Source organism: Pinus tabuliformis, chromosome X (genome assembly GCF_031772625.1).
Source record: "Pinus tabuliformis cultivar Carrire ecotype Pingquan chromosome X, CPIR1, whole genome shotgun sequence".
NCBI lineage: Eukaryota > Viridiplantae > Streptophyta > Pinopsida > Pinales > Pinaceae > Pinus > Pinus tabuliformis.
Genome location: NC_142308.1, coordinates 66,266,307 through 66,288,974, shown reverse-complemented (window position 1 = coordinate 66,288,974; position 22,668 = coordinate 66,266,307). Strand labels below are relative to the sequence as shown.

Here is a 22,668-nt window from a genome sequence, read left to right as displayed (position 1 = left end):
AGATACGAAAGATTTTAAAGTAAACAGTTATGTAAACTGAAAATATCAAATAGATCAAAAGATTTTAAAGTAAACAGTTATGTAAACTGAAAATATCAAATAGATCAAATAATTAAGATAGGGAAAGATTTTAAAGTTCATAGTTCATTTGCATCGGGGCACGTGAAGCGTGCAATAAGACCTCCAATTCACAACTTTGGTTATAAATTTCTTACACCAATATTTGCAGAAATAAACTTTGGTTAAACTTTGATAGTGGATAAATTTTTTTGGTCAAAAAACCGGTTAATGTATGGTCAACGATGGATCGATCGCTATTAGTCCCAGGCAGGGACTAACAAGGGTAATAGCAATCCAGAAATGCGCAAGGTATTTCATCATAAAGAAACTCCATACCACATTAGTATAACCTACATTTTGAAATGATCTGGTTGGTTTCTTGGGTTATGATGAAGTGGCCACCTCCAATGGATATTGTACACTGATTTGATGAATTCCTTATGGAATATCAATTTAAAAAATATGTATCTAAACTTTCCAAAAAAATTCCATTGGCCAATGGACGAATTCACCGGGATTTCATTCTTGTGTTATAAGAGTGACAAATGAAGAGCAACTTAGGTGACTGGTTCCATCAACGAACTCCGCGGGATGTTTATATTTGTTGTGAGAGAGCAAGGTATGCTTGCATGGACTATTTGCTGAAATGCAATACAGAATGAAAACAGATTTTTCTTATTTGCAATTGCAATGAAACGCATCACATGACATTCAAGAAACTTACACCCTCAATACGCAGCATATGGATACCAAACGGAATGTCGAGGCTATATTGAGAAAGTCTCGCATCTTCAAGCCTCCTGATTTCAACGACAAGTTTTCTCAGGATGATAGTCCGTAGTAAGAAGACAAAGCATTTGTGCACGAGATTCGTTCATGGCGGCCTGAAAGCCTTATCCCCACAAGCCCAACTGAAGCTCAGCGGTGAAAACCTCAGAGATAATACAGTGGAGGCAGCTGCAAGCATTCCAGTGGACTCGTATACTTACGCTTCTCTTTTGCAGAACACGAAATCTCTCCAACGAGGTAAGAATCTCCATGCCCACATTATTATAACTGGAATTGACACAAACATGTTAATACAAACTAAGCTTGTAACAATGTATTGCAACTGTGGAAGTTTGGAGTATGCACGCCAAATGTTTGACAAAATACCCAAACCAGATGTCTTATTATGGAATATCATCATTGGGAGATATGCTATGCACAACTACTTTGACAAGGCCATTGAGCTTTACCACCGAATGCAAAGTGCTGGAGTGAAGCCTGATAATTATACGTTTCCCCCTATTCTCAGGGCCTGTGCCCAATTGGGCATTCTGCAACAGGGTTTGGAGATTCATGATTATATAAAGACGAGTGGATTCGAGTGTAATATTTTTGTTGAAAACGCCCTCATTGCTATGTATGGCAGATGCGGGAGGCTAGAGGATGCACGCCAAGTGTTTGACAAAATATCGGAAAGAGATGTGGTTTCGTGGAATGTGATGATAGGAGGGTATGCACAGAATGGGCGTTGCGATGAGGCAATGAGGTTGTTCTGTCAGATGCAGTTGACTGGCGTTCTACCAAATCTGGTTACATGGAATGCTGTTATGGCAGGGTATGCCCAAAATGGTAATGGCGAAGAGGCCTTGAAGCTCTTTGGGCAGATGCAGCTGGCAGGTGTGAAACCCAATGAAGTGACTGCTGCGAGCATCCTCCCAGCATGTGCACAGCTAACAGCTCTGCAACAAGGGAAGGCAATTCATGGTTATGCTATAAGTAGTGGGTTTGAATCGAATGAGGTTGTGGAAAATGCCCTTATTGATATGTATGCTAAATGTGGAAGTACAGAGGATGCCTGCAATATATTTGGTGCAATGTCTAATAAAACGGTGGTGTCATGGAATGCCATGATTGCAGGTTATGCCCACTGTGGACATGATGATGAAGGTTTAAGGTACTTTCAGCAAATGCATCTGGCGGGCATGAAGCCCAACAATGTCACCATTGTCAGTGTTCTCCCGATAATGGCCCGCCTGGCAATGTTGCAACAGGGGAAGGAGATCCATAACTTCATACTAAGAAATGGATTAGAGTCACATATTGTATTGGGTAATGCCCTTATAGACATGTATGCCAAATGTGGGAACATTAGACTTGCAGAGAGCGTGTTCGATCAATTGTCAGCAAAGGACATTGTATCATGGACCGCCATAATTGCAGGACATGGGATGCAGGGTAATGGTGAGCAAGCTGTTGCACTATTTTCTCAAATGCAGCACTCTGGTATGAAACCAGATCACATATTATTTGTTGCTCTTCTGTCTGCATGTAGCCATTCTGGGCTGGTAGCTGAAGGTTGGCAATACTTCCATGCAATGAGAAAAGATTATGGCATCACTCCAAGAATGGAACACTATGCATGCATGGTTGATCTACTTGGTCGGGCTGGGTGCCTAGATGAAGCAGAGGAATTCATTAAGAATATGCCTCTTGAACCCAGTGCTGCTGTGTGGGGTACTATGCTTGGTGCATGCCGAATTCATTCCAATATCGGGATTGGAGAACGTGTGGCAGAATGTCTTTTCAACTTGAAGCCTGAAACTGCTGGATATTATGTGCTGATGTCAAACATGTACAGTGCAGCTGGTCGGTGGGATGATGTAGCAAAGGTGAGAAAAACGATGAGAGAGCAGGGGTTGCAAAAGAACCCTGGATGTGCCTGGATAGAGATCAAGAATAAGGTATATGCATTCCGTGTGGGGGATAGATCACAACCTCAATCGGAAGCAATTTATGCAACCTTAGAAAATTTAGCTGCACAGATGAAGGAGGAGGGATATGTGCCTGATACAAATTTTGTATTACATGATGTTGAGGACGAGGAGAAAGAATACATGCTTTGTGGTCATAGCGAAAAGCTGGCTATTATATTCGGGCTCATAAATACATGCTCGGGGACACCTCTGAGAATCATAAAGAACCTTCGTGTATGTGGTGACTGTCATAGTGCCACCAAAGTCATCTCAAAGATTGTTGGGCGAGAAATTACTGTCAGGGATGCAAACCGTTTCCATCATTTCAAAGATGGATTATGTTCCTGTGGTGATTACTGGTAATGATATTTGCAATGAAAAAACAAACAAAGCTTTTCTAACAACATTGAATGCCCAGGATAAAAAAAAGAAACACAGGGGAACTGATGAGGGTTTGGATTCTGATTTACCAAATGCGTCTTTGAATTGAAGTCTGCTTTCTTTCTGATACATGGCAGTATTAAATATCAAAAATGATAGTCAGGCTTCAAGATTCAAAGTTGAAATGAGTCCTTGTATTAAGGTTTTATTCCGAGGTCCTCAGACGGAAGCAAAGTTTTCTCATGTCGTTAGCAGGCTTTCATGAAAGGTTTTATTCCGAGATCCTCAGACGGAAGCAAAGTTTTCTCATGTCGTTAGCAGGCTTTCATGAAAGTGTTGGACCAGGTACTGCTCATATGATGTAGAATGTGCTAAGTTGTTATTAGATGCAAAATTGCAAACCTGGTGGTCAATCAGATTGATATGTAAATCTAATTTCATTGAATGTTTTAACTAATTTTCCTACTATATATTTTTTAATTAGTTTGTCTTCTGTCTATTTTTTAATTAGTTTGTCTTCTGTCTAGTAAGCTTTCCAACATATTAAATCTATTTATTCTCAACAAATCATTATTAAATGCACCTAGTTGTTAAATAACTATCATAGATCCATCTTAACTCTAGATATACCAAGCGCCGAGAAGGATCAAATTTCTCAAGATGAAAACTTCTTTATTCAGTGCAAAACTTGAGGAAAGGTTTGCACTTTCGGGAGCTTTGATTCCTCTCAGCTCTTGGTAGATCTAGAGGTAGGATGGATCTATGCTGGTTTTGAGCAAGCCACTAATAAAATGTTTTAACTAAAAGAATTTTTTTATTTTCACTAGTTTTATATAATATATACATAGCTGACACTGAAATGTTTTATCTATGATTCACACTCTCCATGTTCAATGAAAGTAGAAAACATATATCCATAGGATATAATCTCTGTCTTTATATATATATATTTGACATTTGTTATATGTCATCTCCATATTAAACATTGAAAGTCTTATATTAAACAAGTCTTATATATTGAATTAAACAAAATCTATTAATGGAATAAGAACTCTCTTGTTCTTTCACACCCTTCCTCTCTATATATTTGATGTTGAAATCTTTTACCCAACATGCATATTTAAATATTTGATTTAGGACATACATTAAACCTTTTTTTGTTATTAATATTTTTGTGGAATAAATTACACATCTCGTTCACAATGGAAAGTGAAAATATAAGAATTTTTTGAATTTAAATTAATTAATATTTATCTGTATAAAATTATGTTATTTATATGGACATTGATATGTTTTATTTATGGTTGACACTAATTTTTGTTATTAATATATATATTTTTAAATATTACATTATCAATTGAACATAATATGAATTACACATCATATAATATCAATAATATTATTTTTACATGCTATAACTCTGTATTAAATAGTGAAATAATTACATATCTTGTAAATCACCTGACATGGGGACACGGGACATTTAGGACACGCAAATTCGAGTGTCTGACATGGGGCACGCAGACTCCCCAGAATAGGACAGGTAGGACACACTATGTATTATAGATTTTAATAAAATAATATATATATATATATATATATATATATATATATATATATATATATTAAAAATTAATACTAAATAGATATTTCAATGATTTCATATTACACAAATTCTCATTCATGATACAAATTTAGACATAGATTAAGTCATCAAAATTAAAATGTGTTACATAGGTAGTAGCAATGTCAATGGAAAATAGAATTAACAAATACAAAACAGCTACAAGGTAATAGGTAGCTCATCAATCATCATCATCAAAATCAGCATCACTGTCATGGTCACTGTTACCCACCACCTGTGGGTAGTATACATCAATGTTTTAAAAACCGGAACCGGTGACCGGACCAGTCCACCTAATGAACCGGGTTTCGAACCGGAACCGGTCGAACCGGGACTGGTCAGGTCTAAACGAACCAGTTTAAAAAAATACATTAAATAATTAATTTTTAATGGAAAAAAAACTATTTTTAAGATTTAAAACCATGATTCCAAGCCAATAGAAACAAAATATGCAAGGTTTGCTCATCTATATACCATGTAAAGGTGAATATATCAAAATGGCATTGAGTGCAATACATATCCACAACAAAATACATAATCAATGAGGCTCTAAATGGCCTCTAGAGTCCAAAAACAATGCTCTAAGCTATGGGGTCATTGAACTACTACAAGTCTACATATCAGTGATCAACAACATGATCACTCCTCATCATGATCAAACTCATCACCACTACTAGACAAGAGATCATCAACATGAGCTACATAAATAATATGCCTCCAAGTTTGAGGACTCCTAAAACTCCTCTACAACTTTAGTAGTAGTAGCAAAAAAAGACATCAAAACTACAAATCACTGATAAACATGGTCACTCATGAAACTCATCATTGATTCAACGCTACTAGAAATACATAAACATCATCAACAAGAGATACATGAACATCATCTAGCGCAAAGTCTTCAGACTTGGATTGCTCAACCTTATAACATGATAGAAATTGAAAAGGTTTAAGATGCCTAACCAATGATTTTGGTTTGAGTGAAGGGTTCATCTCCTCAACCTTACAATGTGGTAGAAAAAGATTAGCATACCTAACTAGTTGTTTTCCTTTGAGTGAAGGGTGCATTCTTGTTAAGGCCATGGTAGAGGAGTTCAACAATGGAAACATTGCAAATCCCCAAACCATGAAATCCTGAAAACCGTTAAGTCTGCTGAATTTTGAGTGAAATCTAAAATTCTAGTTTCTCCATATGAAATCCAATGAGGTCGAAACCACTCTCAAACATCTTGAGTCATTTCATGGTAATTTTAAAATTTAAGTAAAATGATGAAAATGAAAATTAAAGGAAATGTCACTTTTACTTTAAGAATTTAATATTACCATTAATTGCCAACATTGTTAGGGTTGAGATGTGTCAGGAAACTAAGAGGGTAGGCATTTTTTTCTTGGAGGGACTATTTTTGGAGGAAAACAACCCCAAATTTCCCTCAAACCAGCTTCAAAACTCACAAAAATGCATTTTGTGGGGGTTATAGTTGCCTTGGCAATAAACCGACCGATTTAGGACAAAACTGGCTGGTTTGACCACAAATTGGCCGGTTAGGGCAAAAAAAGGTGAAATGAGGAGGTAAATCGAGTTTTTAAGCTGGTTTGACCCGGTGGGCTTACTAACTGGCCGGTTTGACCAGTTACTGGTTTAAACCGGCCGATTTTTAAAACATTGGTATACATTAGAGAAATTTTTTCTCCTAGATGGTCCTCAGCCAGCAGCCAACAACCCCTTGTAGCCCCCAGATAGCTCGATGTGCCATTTTCTTCGCCACCTGAGCTAGCCATGTGGTCCCTCGCCCATCTGTTATGAATGTATGTTTGAAGGTGGGCCTTCCAACCCCAAAGGTATGACTTTTCATTGATTTGGTTAGGTAATCTTGCTTACTTTTCATGGGCACTTTTGGACATGGATTGGTGGGGGGATTTGGCGGAAAGAATGGGTTATTTTTGTATCCACTGCCCGATTTCGTGGTTACCCTTGTATCCTAGTTCCGAGGGATCTCCTTTATTGACCATTAGCTTTAGGGATGGCACTACATGGGAAATCTCGATTTTGGTTGCGTGGTCCCGCTTCCCGATACCACCTACATTATTCCCCTTCCACTCATTTTAGCCCCATTCATCTCTTTTCGCATCCGGGTCCACATGTGTCCACATAGGGTTAACCTCCCTCTCCCCTTGTCCACACCTTAGGCTGGGCCTGGAATGATGCCCCTGAGGTTGATGCAGCTAAAAAGAAAATAAAAAGCATAATTTGGCCACTCTCAATAGGAAATGTACCACAAAATGCAAAAGATGGTTAGGACACACAAAATTAACACATGGGCAAAAGCCAAACATGAGCTCTACCCCTTATCCATGGTCATCACCCTGGTTCCTATGGGCCCTAGATGAGCCTTCTCCATCATTAAGGAACCCATGATTGTCCCAACCCTTGGTGGGCAATGAATTGCTCCATCTCAAGGGGGTATCCATTGCTACATATTAGGCATCATGCTCTCCATCCCCTGGAACCCCAAGCAGTTATGAAGAAAAATCAATCAAAGGCAAAAGACATATGGAGAAGGGTGGAAAAACAAAGGTTGGGGTAACTCATGTACCACGATTTGCTCCCTCTTACATTCATATACTCAGGCATGGGCTTTCCTTATTATAGTTGCCCTTGCACTTTGACATGTGGTCTGGATGATTCCCCTGATCCCCACTCCATTCCATTATTATATCATTTGACACCTACCACTTGAGGGATGTACCATGGACATATGACCCCCTTTAAAGGTTGAAACCACCTAATAGGGTCCTTGGTTAACCCTCTATTGAGCTTGGAGACACTTGTACATGCCAAATCCCACTACAGAAGGGCATGCCACCATGAAGTGCCCCATTGATCCCATGACTTGTAAGCTTTATTACTTGATTATTCTAATGACTTGTTGTATTGGAGGGCAAGGGGACGCATTGGATCTTATGCAAGATTGCAGATGAGTCTTCATTTGGGGCTTGGTCTCCCTATACGAGGTCCTAGCCTTCTAGAGGGCCACATAATTTGGCACTTGTAGGGTGAGCATTGAGAGCCATGGGCCTCCACCATAGCAAATATTACTTCATGGATCCCCAACAACACTCATCGATTGCTTGTGTTCCACCTTTGGCTTGAGGATGATGCACTTGGTTCACCATGCCCAGCCGACTCCACAGTTGCACCATACACCTGACAGATGTTTCAGGATGCCTCCCATTGCAGAGGGAGGGCTTATGTCATTACTCCAGCCCTTACAAATGGTCTACAGGCATATCCGATCCATTTGGAGACCCATGAGGATGTCCTCGTTCCCCCACACCTACTTGGGAGCACCATCGATTCTTGTTTGGAAAACAAGGGGTTGAAAACAAGGGGCTAACCCCTTGTCCATTATGTTTGGAGCCCATTTCTACATCATGGCACCCCTTGGACTTCATTAGGCCTTCTCAAAGGCCCAACAACTCACTTTGTTGATCATTCAACCCTCTTTAAAGGCTTATCTTTACATTATTGAGCTATTTGGTGGGCTTGTCACCAAAAGTATTGTTATTATGCACATTATTTTATTTTAGGGGCTCAATTAGGCCAATTTAGCTAAATCGAATTCATTAGAGAGTGTATAAATAGAAGTGAGATGATTCATTTTCATGATCATCACTTGGATTGGATTATTTGCTCTTGTGAAATTTTCACTATTCCTTTTGGAGGACGAGTTTGGATGTTATGGATGAATTTTGATGTTTGGATATCTCTCTCTTGTCTTGGAGCTTCATTATTGGCATAATTTGATGATTGGATATACTCTTTTGTACATATAAGTATTATTTTAATGCTTATTCTTGTCATTTACTTTTGTCACATGGATATTGTTGGGATTTTCGCTATAAAAGTCTGAGATTTACTGTTGCTCTATATGAAATTTTGTGAATTTTTGTTCTTTATAGCATTGCATCATGTCCTGACGATGAACCACACTGGTTGGTTCGAAACGCGTCGACAATGATTTTCTGAATGTGATTTATGCCGAAATTTCTTCTTATAATTGGATGAATGTTCCTAGAGATAATTTATGTTAAATAAATCTCAATAAGTCATCATTTATTGCAAATCGAAGTATAAATTCCTTGTAGCAGCTGTTCTCATGCTCTAATTTTCATGCGAAGTTGTTGAAGGCTTCCTTGATTGTGTGAATTCTTCCCAAACCATAAATTCTCGTTGACTCCATCTATTCCAAAGGACAAGGCACTAATCCTCCATTGGTGATCATTTTCAACGCTTATTCTTTTCACCTCCCTCTTTTTCTAGGCCTAGCCTACATAGGTTATCTAGGGCATCAATTATCTCACAATCTAGCCATCCAAACACTTTGATTTTTGGTCCACAAATGTGCTGAGGTTTGCTCTAGAGGCCCTCCAAATTTGACGCAAATCCGACAGTGGAATCTCGAGATATAGCAAGCTCTAGCTTAAGGACCATCTCTTGCCCTAGTTTTCCCTTAGCTAGTGTCCTCATTAGGATCATTGAATTCAAACCTCGAAAAATTTGTCCTTTGTTCCTCTTCTTTTCCGTAATTAGGTCAAAGTCCTCATTGAGTTATCAACTCCATACCCTTGACCTAATTTTGGGTCTGCTTGGTCTCACAACCTATTGACGCCAATTCCACAAAGATCACACAAAGACCAATTCTCCATAAGGATTTCTAGGCCTAGGAATCATCTTTGCTAGATATATTCCCAAACCCTAGCCTTGAGAATCCTCTTAGCCCTTCCTAGAGAGCATATCACCTTGCTTCCCGAGCAAGAAAGCCATATAATTGAGTCTCTCTTGTGAATAGGCCTTAGGAATCACTCCTTGCCCTCTTATTGTTCCATTCGTCTAGTGATTCCCCTTTATACTGAGTCTCCTCCCATCGGTGAAAGTCCATAAAGTGTAGGGAACTTTAGCTGAGGTGACAATGGGTTATTGCTCCATTGTTGCCCTTGACCTAGTAGTCCTCTATAGGATCCCCTCCTAAGAGCCCTGCTAGTTTGAGCGGTAACAGTCACCATTGCTTTCCTCTGCTGCATCCTCCTCTTTTGTATCCAATGTAATCTCTGCATCCACTAGTGTGGAGGATGACCCCTCAAGAGTATCACCATCATCAAAAGTGACAAGCTCTAGCACTGGCTCATTAAGATCAAAGTTGGCCAATGCCAACTCAACATTGCTGTCCAAACCCATATCATCAAGAAAAACATCCCACATCTTTGTCTTTCCCTTCAACCACTCATTCCTCTGCCTGTAAATAAGACGAAGGTTAGTGTGCACATGCACCATTGTCTTTGCCTTGGACTACTCAAGCCTGCTCTTCTTGACACTATACAAATTCCCATATGTGCTCCAATTCCTCTTGCAACAAGAGGATGAAGTCACCTGAGAGAGGAGCCTCATGGCTAACTACTGTAGAGGAGGGTTTGTTGCTCCATGAGTTTCCCACCAAGAATAGGGCTTCTTAGCCCCCTTGTCTCCAATCACATCATAGGCTGCATATTGTCCAGTGCTAGTGGAAAAATCTGCCAAGGCATCCCCCACCTCATCAAGGGATGCTCTGTCTTGAAATACCTGCCTCAATGCATCCTTCCTCCCCTGTGAAATTTCACCATCCATGTGAGGAGGGAATTTGCGGGAAGGTCCACCATTTAACCACTCATAACTGTAGTATTTTGGGTTCAATGAGTGAGCCAAACAATGCAAAGGTGTGCAATTATTGTCCCATCTACTGACAAGAATATCTTGTATGGTGGTGAAGAAGGCCTTTGATGATGTCTCATACTCAGGGCACTTACCCTGTAAAATAATGGTCCTCACGGACTCAATCATGGAATCCCATCTCTCATAAACTCTCCTAGGATGGGTTGGTCTATATCTGCAAATCATAGCAAAGCAATGATAGGGTGTATAATCTTAATAGTGAGATCTACGCTCTCCCGCCAAGCATCATCTAACACTGTGTCTTTGACTCTTTTTGAGGCTATTTGATCTGTCTTTCTCCAAAAAGACCAAAACTCTGAAATAACCATGGTCCCAAGAGTGGTATTGGCCTCCCTCAACCTCTTCAACATGATGAATGAAGAGGTAAGCCATATATTTGCAATCTTCAACAATGATAGATGGGTGTACTTCTTGTAGATTGTAAGGGCATTTATATGCTTTTGTACAAAGTTGCGGATTGTCATGCATCTTCAATAACACTTCCAATCCAAGACACATTAGAAGCAATAGTTTTAAGTGATAAATTTAAGGAGTGGACAATGCAAGGTGTCCAAAATACTTGTGGATATTTAGCTTCCACAATCATGCCAACAACCTTGCAAACAGGTGCATTATCTGTAATGATTTGCACATAAGAATCAACACCGACATCTTCAATAACTTTAATGAACAACTCACCAATATATTGTGCATCCTTGTATTGTCTAAGTGCATCCATTGATTTCAAGAAAACTAGTCCAGTCAAGGAAGACACCATGAAGTTGATGAGTGGGTGGCGTGCTGGATCTATCCATCAATCATAAACAATACTAAACCCAGAGGTTGGCCATGTTGATTTGATAGGCTCAAGCATTTTTTCCACCTCTTTCTTTGCCTTAGTCAACAATGTGGTTCTAAGATTTTCTGACCCAGGAGGCACATACCTTGATGGAGCCCCTTGAGTTAGAGCTCGACACATCTCAAGAAATAAAGGTGAGCGTGCAACATTAAAGGATATGAAGTTCGGATAAAAAATAAGGCAATGGTGATATCAAGCTCTTCCCATGTCTCTTTCGGAACAATCTTGTCCATTGGACCAAGTGCCACTGCCTTTCTTTTTGTTGCTTGACCTACACCCCCACCAAAACTCTCAAATGGAAATTTGCTGCTGCTTTTTTTCAAGAATGGAAGGGGATCTTCATTCTTGTACTTTTTAAATGATGCAACCACTTTTGCCACACCAACATTGGCCTCTTTTTCCATTTCTTTCCTCTTAGCTACAGACACATTTGCACATGCTCCAATTCCACAACTTGGTAAGCCCAACAAATGAGCTTTCACATGGAAATAAGTGCTCTTGAAATGATTGTTGCAATAGTTGCATGTCCAAGAAACATTGCCTCCTCCCTTCAACTTGCTGCCTAGCCCTTGATCTCTTGTGACATACTTCCACAAGGGATATTTCAATTTGCTTTCTGGAGCCCGCTGTCTCTCTAAATTTATTCAGTCCTCAACATTTGAAGTCGCTGTTGCAGCCCCACTTCCAACAGAGGGAACACTTGCAGACCTTGATGAAACTGGAACAAAAGGGGCATCACCAATGGGGAGATTCTTCCCCTTCCTTTGTTGCCCCTTCCCTGCTGCCCTTGATTGGACCATGAATGCTGTGAAAAAATAAAGAAAAAATGCACAAACATGTAAAAAAAATGGACAGGAAAACTGCTGTAGCAAAAATGGAAAAAAAGTAGAAGCAAAATGCACTTACCAATTGCTTGAATCACCACCAAAACGCTCCCAAACCCTTTGCTAGTTGCTCCCACACACCCACAACAAGAAAGACACTCAAGAATGAGTGAGAAATGGGCCCAAATCGGGATTTTAAGGCTGCCCGACACACTTTTCAGAGGGAAACTGTCCCGAAATCGGGACACTCTGGCTGGGTGAGTCTGATTCGCGTGCCCAACGAATCCCACGTGCCAGGACACGCTGGAGCCACAAATCAGACACATGTCCCTCGATAATTGTGTCTGACACGTGGGATTAAGGACACGGGGGGAGTACGAATCCGGTTTCTTAGCATATCTCCCTCATACTAAAAATTAAATTACTTTTTTTTGCTTTCAATTACTTTATCTCTCTATATGGAGTTGATCTAAACTTATGTTGGAAATTGAAGAATTTTATTTATGGCTGACATTGATTTTTTTTTTTTTTTTACTATTTTTTAATTTGTTAATTTAAGTATTATTTTATTATTTTTAAATGTAACTTTATGGAACAACATCTCCCTCATACTAGGTTGTAGAGCACCTCTTAGTGCAACAACCTGGGGTATTTCAGGGTGAATTCCACCTTTTTGTGTCAATCTTCAGAATTAGGCATTCCAAGCTATTTGCTAGCTATAGCAATCCATATTTATATTGAGCAATCCATTTGCCAGCTATTTCAGAGGGTGATATTTTTCAGCATGATAATATTGGATACCAAGCTTCTCAGTAAAGATTTCAACCCTGATAACTCAGATTGTCATTACGAAATCTATTTGCTCTTATTTTAACAGCCAAATTGGTTCTTAACTCTTAAACAGAAATTTGTGGATCAATGGCAATGACATATTACGTATCGACATGAAGTGTCCAACAGGCTGAAGCAACTTGTGTTGGACTTTTGCGCAATTGTCTTCTATATCTTGTGCTGTCGATTTCTCATCAAGTTGTGCCTATGATTTTATGGTCCATAGAAGCTTCAAAATACAAATATTTCAAAGTTTGCTTATACATCATGGTGAAAACATTCTTTCTCTAATACTTGATAGGGAAAAAAACCTTTAACTTATACATGTTAAAATCATCCTGGTGACAAATCTATGATATTATTTTCTATAAAGAAATACTCTTGCAAATGCCGGTGAAGCCAAAAGTGTCAAATGATGTAGCAAATGCTAAAACAAAAATAAGAGAAAAATTTATCCTTCACCAAGCCGTGAACAAATTGTGGATGTCCCGTTTCATTTTACAAAGAAAAAGTTAACACCTTGTCTGTATGGTTGTTTTTTGTTAGTTACACCAGCAAAGTCAAGTGGCAAGACGGCAACGTAAAATTTAACTTTATGATAACATGATTACATGTATGGGGTTGATTGAAACTAGCTAAATTTACTGCATTTTTCTAATGTCGATTTCAAAATAATAACAAGAGCTCCCTCTTGCCTGGGAGCGTAGATGTAATGGTATAATTTTGTACATTGTTGGCTGTATTTAAATTTTAACTGCTTCATTGTGTTGTAGGAGCATTACGAACCATGCCAAGCATTGGTTTAACTGCTTGATTCCCTTGTGGGAGCTTTAACAACCATGTTTAGCATGGGTAATGGACCGTTTGACTACACACTGAGGGCCAGCTGGTTTGGTGATATTAAATTTTGGTGCATAATCAAATCAGACAGAATCATGGCATCTTTAAGGGGCATTTAGAAGGCGATGGACTGTTGGAGTTTGCTTTTGGGGCCAGGCAATTTGCTTATGTACTTATAGTTCATAACATCCTCATTGGTGATCTACTAGTAAGTCTTGAGTTAGAAAGTAATATTACGAACTCCTTACTGCAGGAAAGCATTTCAATTCTTCATTTTATTTTTCTCCTTGAATTTATTCAACTGCTTCATTGCCTTGTAGGGAGTTTTGCTCTCCACGTTATGCATGGATTATGGACTGTTCAATAAGGTCTTTGGGAGCTTGGTGATTTGGCTTGATGACATTTCTCAGTTGGTGGTCGTTTTTCCTCTAATGGAAATTTATCTTAGTTCAAGGGCTAAACACATCTAGGGAATTTGGTGGTTTTACAATTTCCAAATCATTCCCAGATTTGGACTATGGCAACTTAGTTTGTGTCCTTGAAAGGTTTTAGCTCAGTGGAACTCTAGATGATTTAGTTGCTTTATGTTGTTGGGTTGATACTGAACTCTGCATGGATAATGCGTTACATGAATCATTTTAATATTTCAACATGCTGCATCTCTGTTATAGTACTGTTTAATGTAATTGCAGAGCAAGAGCTAAAAATGGTGTAAATGGAATGATGGTTTTGTTGCCTATGCCTTATCTATGAATATAAAATTTCTGCAGAATCAAGACAATGCTGGTTTTGGTCCTCAAGCTTTATGTAATGTTAAATTTGAGGAACGGTGGAAACTGTGAAAGCCTTATCACGCCCTGAAAACTGGTCTTCAGCTAATTGGCATTGCAATATACTGAGAGTTTGGCTTTCTTACTACCTCATGGTTTTTAAGTTTTAATGTTATAGGAAATGTTTTGGAACCTTTCAAGTTGTTATTAGCCTCAACTTACAATTTCTACAGAAAATTTTGAGCTGATAATCTTCACAGGAGTATACCTGACTTTGAGTGCAAAATTGGCACTTTATGCACACATACAGGTATTTCAGATACTATGAATTGTAGAGTTCTGTTATGGTCATATCAGCTAAGCTCCACAGGAATAGTCTCATTTTTTTTGGTTTGCTAGTTTATGTGAGCACTGAGATGACTGCACAAATAACTTGTGGCTTGAGTAGCCATGACCCAGGGGCATCTAAGCCGTCAAAATCACTTGGGGATGACACTCGGCCTGGGCCACACCTGCCCTTGGCATGGTTGGATTTTTCCCATGGATTCGAACTGGAGACCTTTACACCATGGAGTGTCTTAATAGAAACACCCTGTCACAGTCTATTCTATGCCCTGTGGGTTGGAATAGTCTCATTTTAATTAGGACGATTATTATCATTATTTCACAGAGAGGCAATACTACTAGTTAAAGTGAATTTTAATATTTGTGTCTGCTTATTATCTTTCGTTGTGACAACTTTTGGTGTGTAATTATTGTACGTCGGTGGTGTTATAAAATAAAATTTCTGAAAATATAGTGCAGCTATTTCAATTGCATGTGAGAGCTGTTGACTTGTTGAAATTTCAAGAGTTGTGTAATTATTGTACATTGGTGTTGTTATAAAATAAAATTGCTGAAAATATATTGCAGCCATTTCAATTGCATGTGAGAGCTGTAGATTTGTAGAAATTTCAAGAGTTGGGCAATTATTACAATTTCTGAAATTTCACCTAACTTTCAGGTTTCACAGATCTATTTTTTTTGAACATTCAGCCTTAGAGTTGATCTGAAATATTAGATTACAGTAGTAATATTTCCCTTCCTTTCAACCCAAGGCCACCCATTAGTCCAAGGAAATAAATATCATGCATGTATTTTTAATACCACAATGCTTCAACGGCAAGGGCACCATCAACAATGCAGCAGAACAATAAGGAACAACAACAACAAAAAGCATACACAATAGAGATACCAAGATTTTGGTCGGAGACCAGGGAAAAACCCCACAAAGAGGAAAACTTATAATCAATTCTTTTTCTTATATTAGATATTCATCAAATGTTCTGCTGAGATACAATGTATAATAAGAATGAGACATAGGTCTATCAAACACATTAGGCCTCCTAGGACCAACCCTGGAGAATATAGGATTCTCATAAGATGTCAGTAGATAAAACTATCAAGGAGTCCTTGACAAAACTTCTGATATAACGTCTGCCTCTGTATCATTGCTACAAGTGCATCACTGCCATATTGAAGATATCACTGCTATAAATATCATAATGCCATGGATCAATGTCATGCCTTACATCATTGTAGCAATCACTTTTCAATTTATTTTTCAGTCACCCAATAACAGTGAGCATTTACAGATAGAACAGTAAACAATATGCACAATAGAAGACTACCAAGACCAATGAGACAGAGATTTAGGTCAAAGACCAAGGAAAAACCCCATAAGGGAAAACCCAGCCAAACTCTTCTTCTATTAGATATTCATCAAATGTTTCGGAGAGATACATAGTCCAAGTACAACTATCAACAACAGTCAAAGTCAAAGCCTTGACTTCCAAGTCAACCAATCCAATAACCAATCAAATATGAGAGATAAAAGTCAAATATGGTCAAAGTACCAATTTTGCAATTTTTGCCCTGTCAAAGTTCAGTGAACAACAGTGAATAGCGACCCTAACCAGTCAAAGTCAACGGTCAATAATGCTCAAAAAACTTTGATCAACCAATAAAAGAATGTAGCATCTTCTCCTTAGTGAAACTCAATCAAAACAGATCCAAAATTTCTCTAGCAATTGGATCAAAGACAACAGTCAACCTACGGTCAACCTTAACTTCATATTTACAGTGAAAGATGGTCAAAGTGCCCAGAAAAATTCGGTCAACATCCCAATCAAAGCGGCCTCCAAGAACATATCATAAATCACAGAAACCAAGTAGAAGTATCCCCGAGTCAACACTGGTCAAAGAAGTCTGAAAATAGAAAGTCAATGCAGTCAAACAAAAGTCTCTCTTCTCCTTTCGCACATGTGAAGACAACCTGCAATATTTTAGAGATGTATGAACCAAATGATGAAAGATTGATGTGTGATGTGATGCCTCCAAGTGAAGTCAATGAAGGTCAATTTATATGTTATCATGGAGGGTCAATTTCTCTCTCTATGCTGACTTGTACTTTTCATGTTGACCCTAATCGACAAAAATAATAATATTTTTCCAAGTGCAAATGTGACTTTTCCCAAGTGGAAGAGGGGTCTCTTCAGGGTTTGTTGGGCTTCTCCAATGGGGAAATTGCTCCCTCAACTACCAATTTTCAACAATACCTTGCTTGGAAGAAAACTCAATTATTGTACTCTTGATGTTTCATGGATGTCTTGGTTCTCATGTTAATGCAAGAGATGAAAACCTAAGAATTGAGGACTCAAATCCTACGAGGAACATGTAGATTTGGAGGTTAGCACTATAGTTGTCTTGCCATGTACTTGTGTGATGTAAGATGCCTACCATGTCTAAACCTTGAAGAAGACAAGTGCACTAGTATAGAGAGTTAGTGTGATACAAGCTTGGTTTATGTCACGGTTGGTGGCTAGGGATTTCTATGATTTCCCAAGCTGAGGTTTAAAGAGCTTGAATTATACTAGCTTTGTGATGAAGTTATGGTATGTACATGTGCTTCATTTCTTCTAACACATTTTAAGTTTCAAAATACCCAAAATCTGTGTATTTACACATTTGACTTTAAGTTTATATTATCTTCATATTTGAATAGATTTCAACACTTATTGTTCATGTTGATTTGACATACCATATAGTAGAATTGGTTGAATGATTTAACGCATATCTAGAAGATAAAAAAAAGTATAATCGATGTTATATTGTGTTGTATCAACATAAATTGTATTTGTTATATGCCTTGAAAAAGGTTATTGTTCTCTCTACATAATTGCTAATGATGATATGATGTTATGAAGTGAATGTAATATGAAAATGTTGAAAATTGCAATTATCTACAACAAAGAACAATCTAGCCCTAAAAATTAATAGGTATCACACCAAGCTTAAGACTCATCAAGTTCGGCTTTCCATCATCTTGCCTTGGCCTCTATGTATTACCAAGAGCAATGCTACTAAATCATACAAGGCATTATCTCCACTCTCCTACTAAGGTAAACACATTAGCACTACAACAAGAGCCACAAGAACTAACATTATCTCCAATGTCATATTTTTTTCAAGGTTTACTTGCATAGCACAAACCCTAGCCTCTCACAGAGTAAACCCTAGCATCACAAGAGCAATATTTCCAAGGACAACCAAGACCTATCTCCCTTTTCTTGTCTTCTCTAGGGTTTTTTTCATGAATCCTAGCAACCTACTCCATAAAAAACTCTTCAACATGTTAACATTAACATTGAAAAGTCCTCCATGACACATATACCAAGCTTATATCACTCTAGCTCTTCATACTAGTGCTCGTATTTTCTTTAAGGTTTACAAATGTTAGCCATCTTGCATTACACAAGTACATGGTAAGGCAACTATAACTCTAACCTCCAAATCCACTTTTCCATTATAGGAGTTGAATCCTCAAAACCTAGGTCTTCAACTCTTGTATGAACATGAGCACCAAGATCTCCATGAAACATCAAGAGTACAATAATTGAGTCTTCTTCCAAGCATGGCATCACACTATGCTTAAGATTCATCAAGCTAGAGTTTCCATGATTTTTCCCTAGCCTCTATTTATCACCAAGGACATTTCTACTAAATCATGCAAGGCATTACGTCTACTCTCCTTGTATTAGGGTAGAAACGCTAGTGCCACAACACGAGCCATAAGAACCAACATTATCCCCAACATCATATTCTTTCTCAAGGTTTACTTGCATAACACAAACCCTAGCCTCTCACAAGAGTAAAACCTAGCATCACAAGAGCAATCTTTCCATGGATAACCAAGACCCATCTCCCTCTTCTTATATTCTCTAGGGGTTTTCTCATGAATCCTAACATCCCATGCCATAAAAACTCCTCAACATGCTAGTTTCAACATTGACAAGCCCTCCATGACACATACACCAAGTATCACACTAGCTCTCCATACTAGTGCACTTATCTTATTTAAGGTTTACAAACCCTAGCCATCTTACATCACACAAGTACATGACAATACAACTATAGTGCTAACCTACAATTCTACATATCCATCATTAGATTTGGGTTCTCGAACCTTATGTCTTTAGCTTTTGTATCAACATGAGTGTCGAGAACTCCATGAAACATCAAGAGTACAATACTTGAGTCTTCTTCCAAGTAAAGTATCACACCAAACTTAAGACTCATCAAGCTAAGCTTCCCATGATCTTTCCCTAACCTCTATGTATCACCAAGAAAAATGCTACTAAGTTATGCAAGGCATTATCTCCACTCTCCTACTAGGGTTGAAACACTCGTGCTACAACAAGAGCCACAAGAATCAACATTATCTCCACCATCATGTTCGTTTTGAAGGTTTACTTGCATAACACAAACCCTAGCCTCTCACAAGAGTAAATCTTAGCATCACAAGAGCAATCTTTCCAAAACAACCAAGACTTATCTTCATCTTCTTGTCTTCTCTAGGAGTTTTCTCATGAATCTTAGCATTGTGCTTCAGAAAAAACTCGTTGAAAATAATATAAAGAATTTAGTACAAAATGATGATAATGATATCAGAAAGCTCTTTCCTCCCTTTCTATATAAAAAAGGTGAAGGAGGCTAACATAAAACAAGGACATGTGTCCTTACAAATAATCAACGAGATAACCCCACATGAAGTGCTTTGCAATACAAGGATGTACAAGTTTCAAGATATGACCTAGCCAACGTCCTAGATGAAATGCATTCCAAGCATGAATCTCCTAAGGCTCAGCACCCCTCCTACAAAATGGTGTTCTGTCTGACAAGTTATTAGTCCAATGCTCCTCTTCCACAATGGTATCCAAGTGTCATCATTCAAGGTGTTCATTCTATAATTGTGTGCCACATGTCTTACCATGTGCCCAATGCTACTCTCATATGTGTTGTTAGGGTCCTATGTCTAGGAATCTTACTCATGTTAGTCTTGCTATGTATCTAAGGTCAAATTTGTAAATATTAATCATGATGACTTTGACTATTATTGTTTAAAAATGTCTAGATTTAGATCAAGTGTCATGTAAAGGTGTCTATTTTGCTAAGAGTCCAATGTCTAAAGTCATGTGTTTTCCTTACTAAAGGGTAATCATAGGAAATCTTTGGTCACATTACAAAAATCATGTTATGCATATCCTTGGTTATTGTGAGTTGGTCACCATTCTAAGTCACTATTAATAGGTCACCTAAGTCTAGAGGCTATGTCTACATCAAAAGAAATCATGAAATGATCTTGGCACAAATTTGGAGGCTCTTTGGTATCAGTTTGAATGTCATTTCAAAAGGACAACTTATGATCTCAGTAGGGAATAACGGTAAGAAGGATAGTCCTTCCTTTTCCCAATGCGTTGCGTTTTCATAAAAGCGTTGCGCATTCATGATTTTCTTTCTAAATCACAATTAATGCCTTCATTTCCGCTCCAGGCCATTCCATGTGATCATTTGAACTTGCCTCTTCATCCCATATCATTCAGTGATTCATTGTATGCATCAGAAAGCTCGGGTTGCTCCTTTCATTCGCTGCGAAAGGGAGGCAGGGGCGCTGCGAGTTCACACAATGGTCAAATTATCGAATGCCGATGGTCAAAATTACCTCACAGGTGCAAATATAGCTCTATCTTTGTCCTTTAGTCTTGAAACAAATCTAAAATTTCATATATAAGCCAACATAAACAATTTAAAGCCTGCAAAAGGATAAAATTACCATCGCTGCTCTTCTAAAATTTGCTGCATTTTCTTCCTCTGCACTGCGTTTTTATCCTAATCCATTGCGATTCCAAACAGTGGGTCATATACCTCTTTTCTCACTGTCAAATCGCCTTTTTCGTTGTGTGATCCCTTGCATGCAATAGGTGCATAGGTCTTAAAACTATAAAAAAGTTGTTTCCCTTAAAGTTTATGCTCAAAGGTGTTTTAAAAAGTCAAATTTCTTCAACGTTGTGTTTCTTGCTTGTGCGCTACGGCTGTCCCTAGTTTAAATTCTCGCCAACAATTATGAAATTCCAAGTTCTATAGGGTTTGCCTGGGAAAGTCTGCAATTGTAAGTTTTGGTGTAATTGCTAGATTATCTTAAGTCATTGTCATAAGATTTTAAATACAATGTAGGTTTTAACCCTGTACATAAATTACTTGCATACAAATTCTAAAACACAGAAAATAAACAATGCGATATCATAACACATAAAACACATAACACAGAGATTTTCCCCTGGATCCCAAAACTGGGACTACCAGCTTGATTTTTCATTATGTTCCTTTCAATGTTACAATACATATTTATACATGCCGAAGCATCCAATACCATGGACTGAAAACCATCACGTCCAATACCATGGACCAAAAACCATCGCGTCCAATACCATGGACTGAAAACCATCGAGTCCAAAAAACATGTGTGAAAATCATGCACAAAACCATAGGTGGGTCTGCCCACCCTAACATAGGGTCCAAAACCAAAATTTTCTGGGGCGTTGCCCCGGACCCCATAAAGTGGAGTTACGGGTGCCCTTCAAACCCCCTATTAACTACGTGGAAAGAATATAACACAACCCAACATTCTCCCACTTGTTGTTTTCTTTCCACAGGGGGCCACAAGAGAGTTTAGTCATTATTCCAGCGCTGAAATGCCCATTGTCTCTCTACACCAAGAGAACTTCTCAGAGCTCACAGATTTTGTCAATGCATCTGCAATATTCTTTAAAGTGTCCACCTTTACTAGCAACAACTTTTTGTCTTCTATCATATCCCTCACAAAGTGATACTGAACATCAATGTGCTTTGTCTTTGAATGATATGCGGGGTTCTTTGCCAAGAAATTTGCACTTTGGCTGTCACAATCTATCCTTATAGATCCCTGTACTAACCCCATACTTGAACAGAATCTTTGCAACCAAACTACTTCCTTGCTTGCATGAGTGGCTGCCATGTATTCTGCTTCTGTAGTTGGTAGTGCCACTACAGATTGTTTCTTACTCATCCAACTGACTGCACTTCCAAATAGGTTAAACACATACCCACTTGTAGATCTTCTCTGATCCAGATCTCCAGCCCAGTCTGCATCAACAAAGCCACGAATATCCAACACTCTATCCAATCCTGGTCTTCCTTGATAGCACAAACCATAATCACTAGTGCCACGCAAATACCTGAAAACCCGCTTCACTGCTGTCCAATGCTCCTTTCCTAGTTTTGACATAAACCTGCTCAATACTCCCACTGCATGTGCAATGTCTGATCTAGTACAAACCATTGCATACATCAGGCTATTGACTGCACTTGCATATGGAACACGGGACATGTCCTCTTCCTCTTCTTGTGTCATGGGACACTGTTCAGCAGATAACCTCACACTTACAGGGATAGGAACCTTCATTGGTTTACTATCCTGCATACTAAACCTCTGCAGTATTGTCTCGACATGCTTACTCTAGTTTAACCATAGCTTCCTCTTTGCCCGATCTCTTTTAATTTCCATGCCCAAAATATAGTTTGCAGCACCAAGATCTTTCATTTCGAATTTGGAGGACAATTGGGTCTTCAAATCCTGGA

The 22,668-nt window shown here is 38.5% G+C and overlaps 1 pseudogene across 5 annotated transcripts; it reads left to right on the top strand.

Moving 5' to 3' along the window:
* The first annotated feature begins 351 nt into the window (after positions 1 to 351).
* On the top strand, positions 352 to 14,675 carry LOC149138353 (pentatricopeptide repeat-containing protein At1g20230 pseudogene; annotated as a pseudogene). 5 transcript variants are annotated; one of them, XR_016264017.1, is made up of 5 exons: positions 352 to 679; positions 800 to 3,450; positions 3,517 to 3,527; positions 13,837 to 14,111; positions 14,224 to 14,675. The product of XR_016264017.1 is annotated as a pentatricopeptide repeat-containing protein At1g20230 pseudogene, transcript variant X2 (transcript). The 5 variants fall into 5 exon arrangements; XR_016264016.1 differs by having other exon boundaries at positions 800 to 3,527; XR_016264020.1 differs by lacking the exon at positions 352 to 679 and having other exon boundaries at positions 947 to 1,086; positions 1,475 to 3,527.
* Positions 14,676 to 22,668: the final 7,993 nt, after the last annotated feature.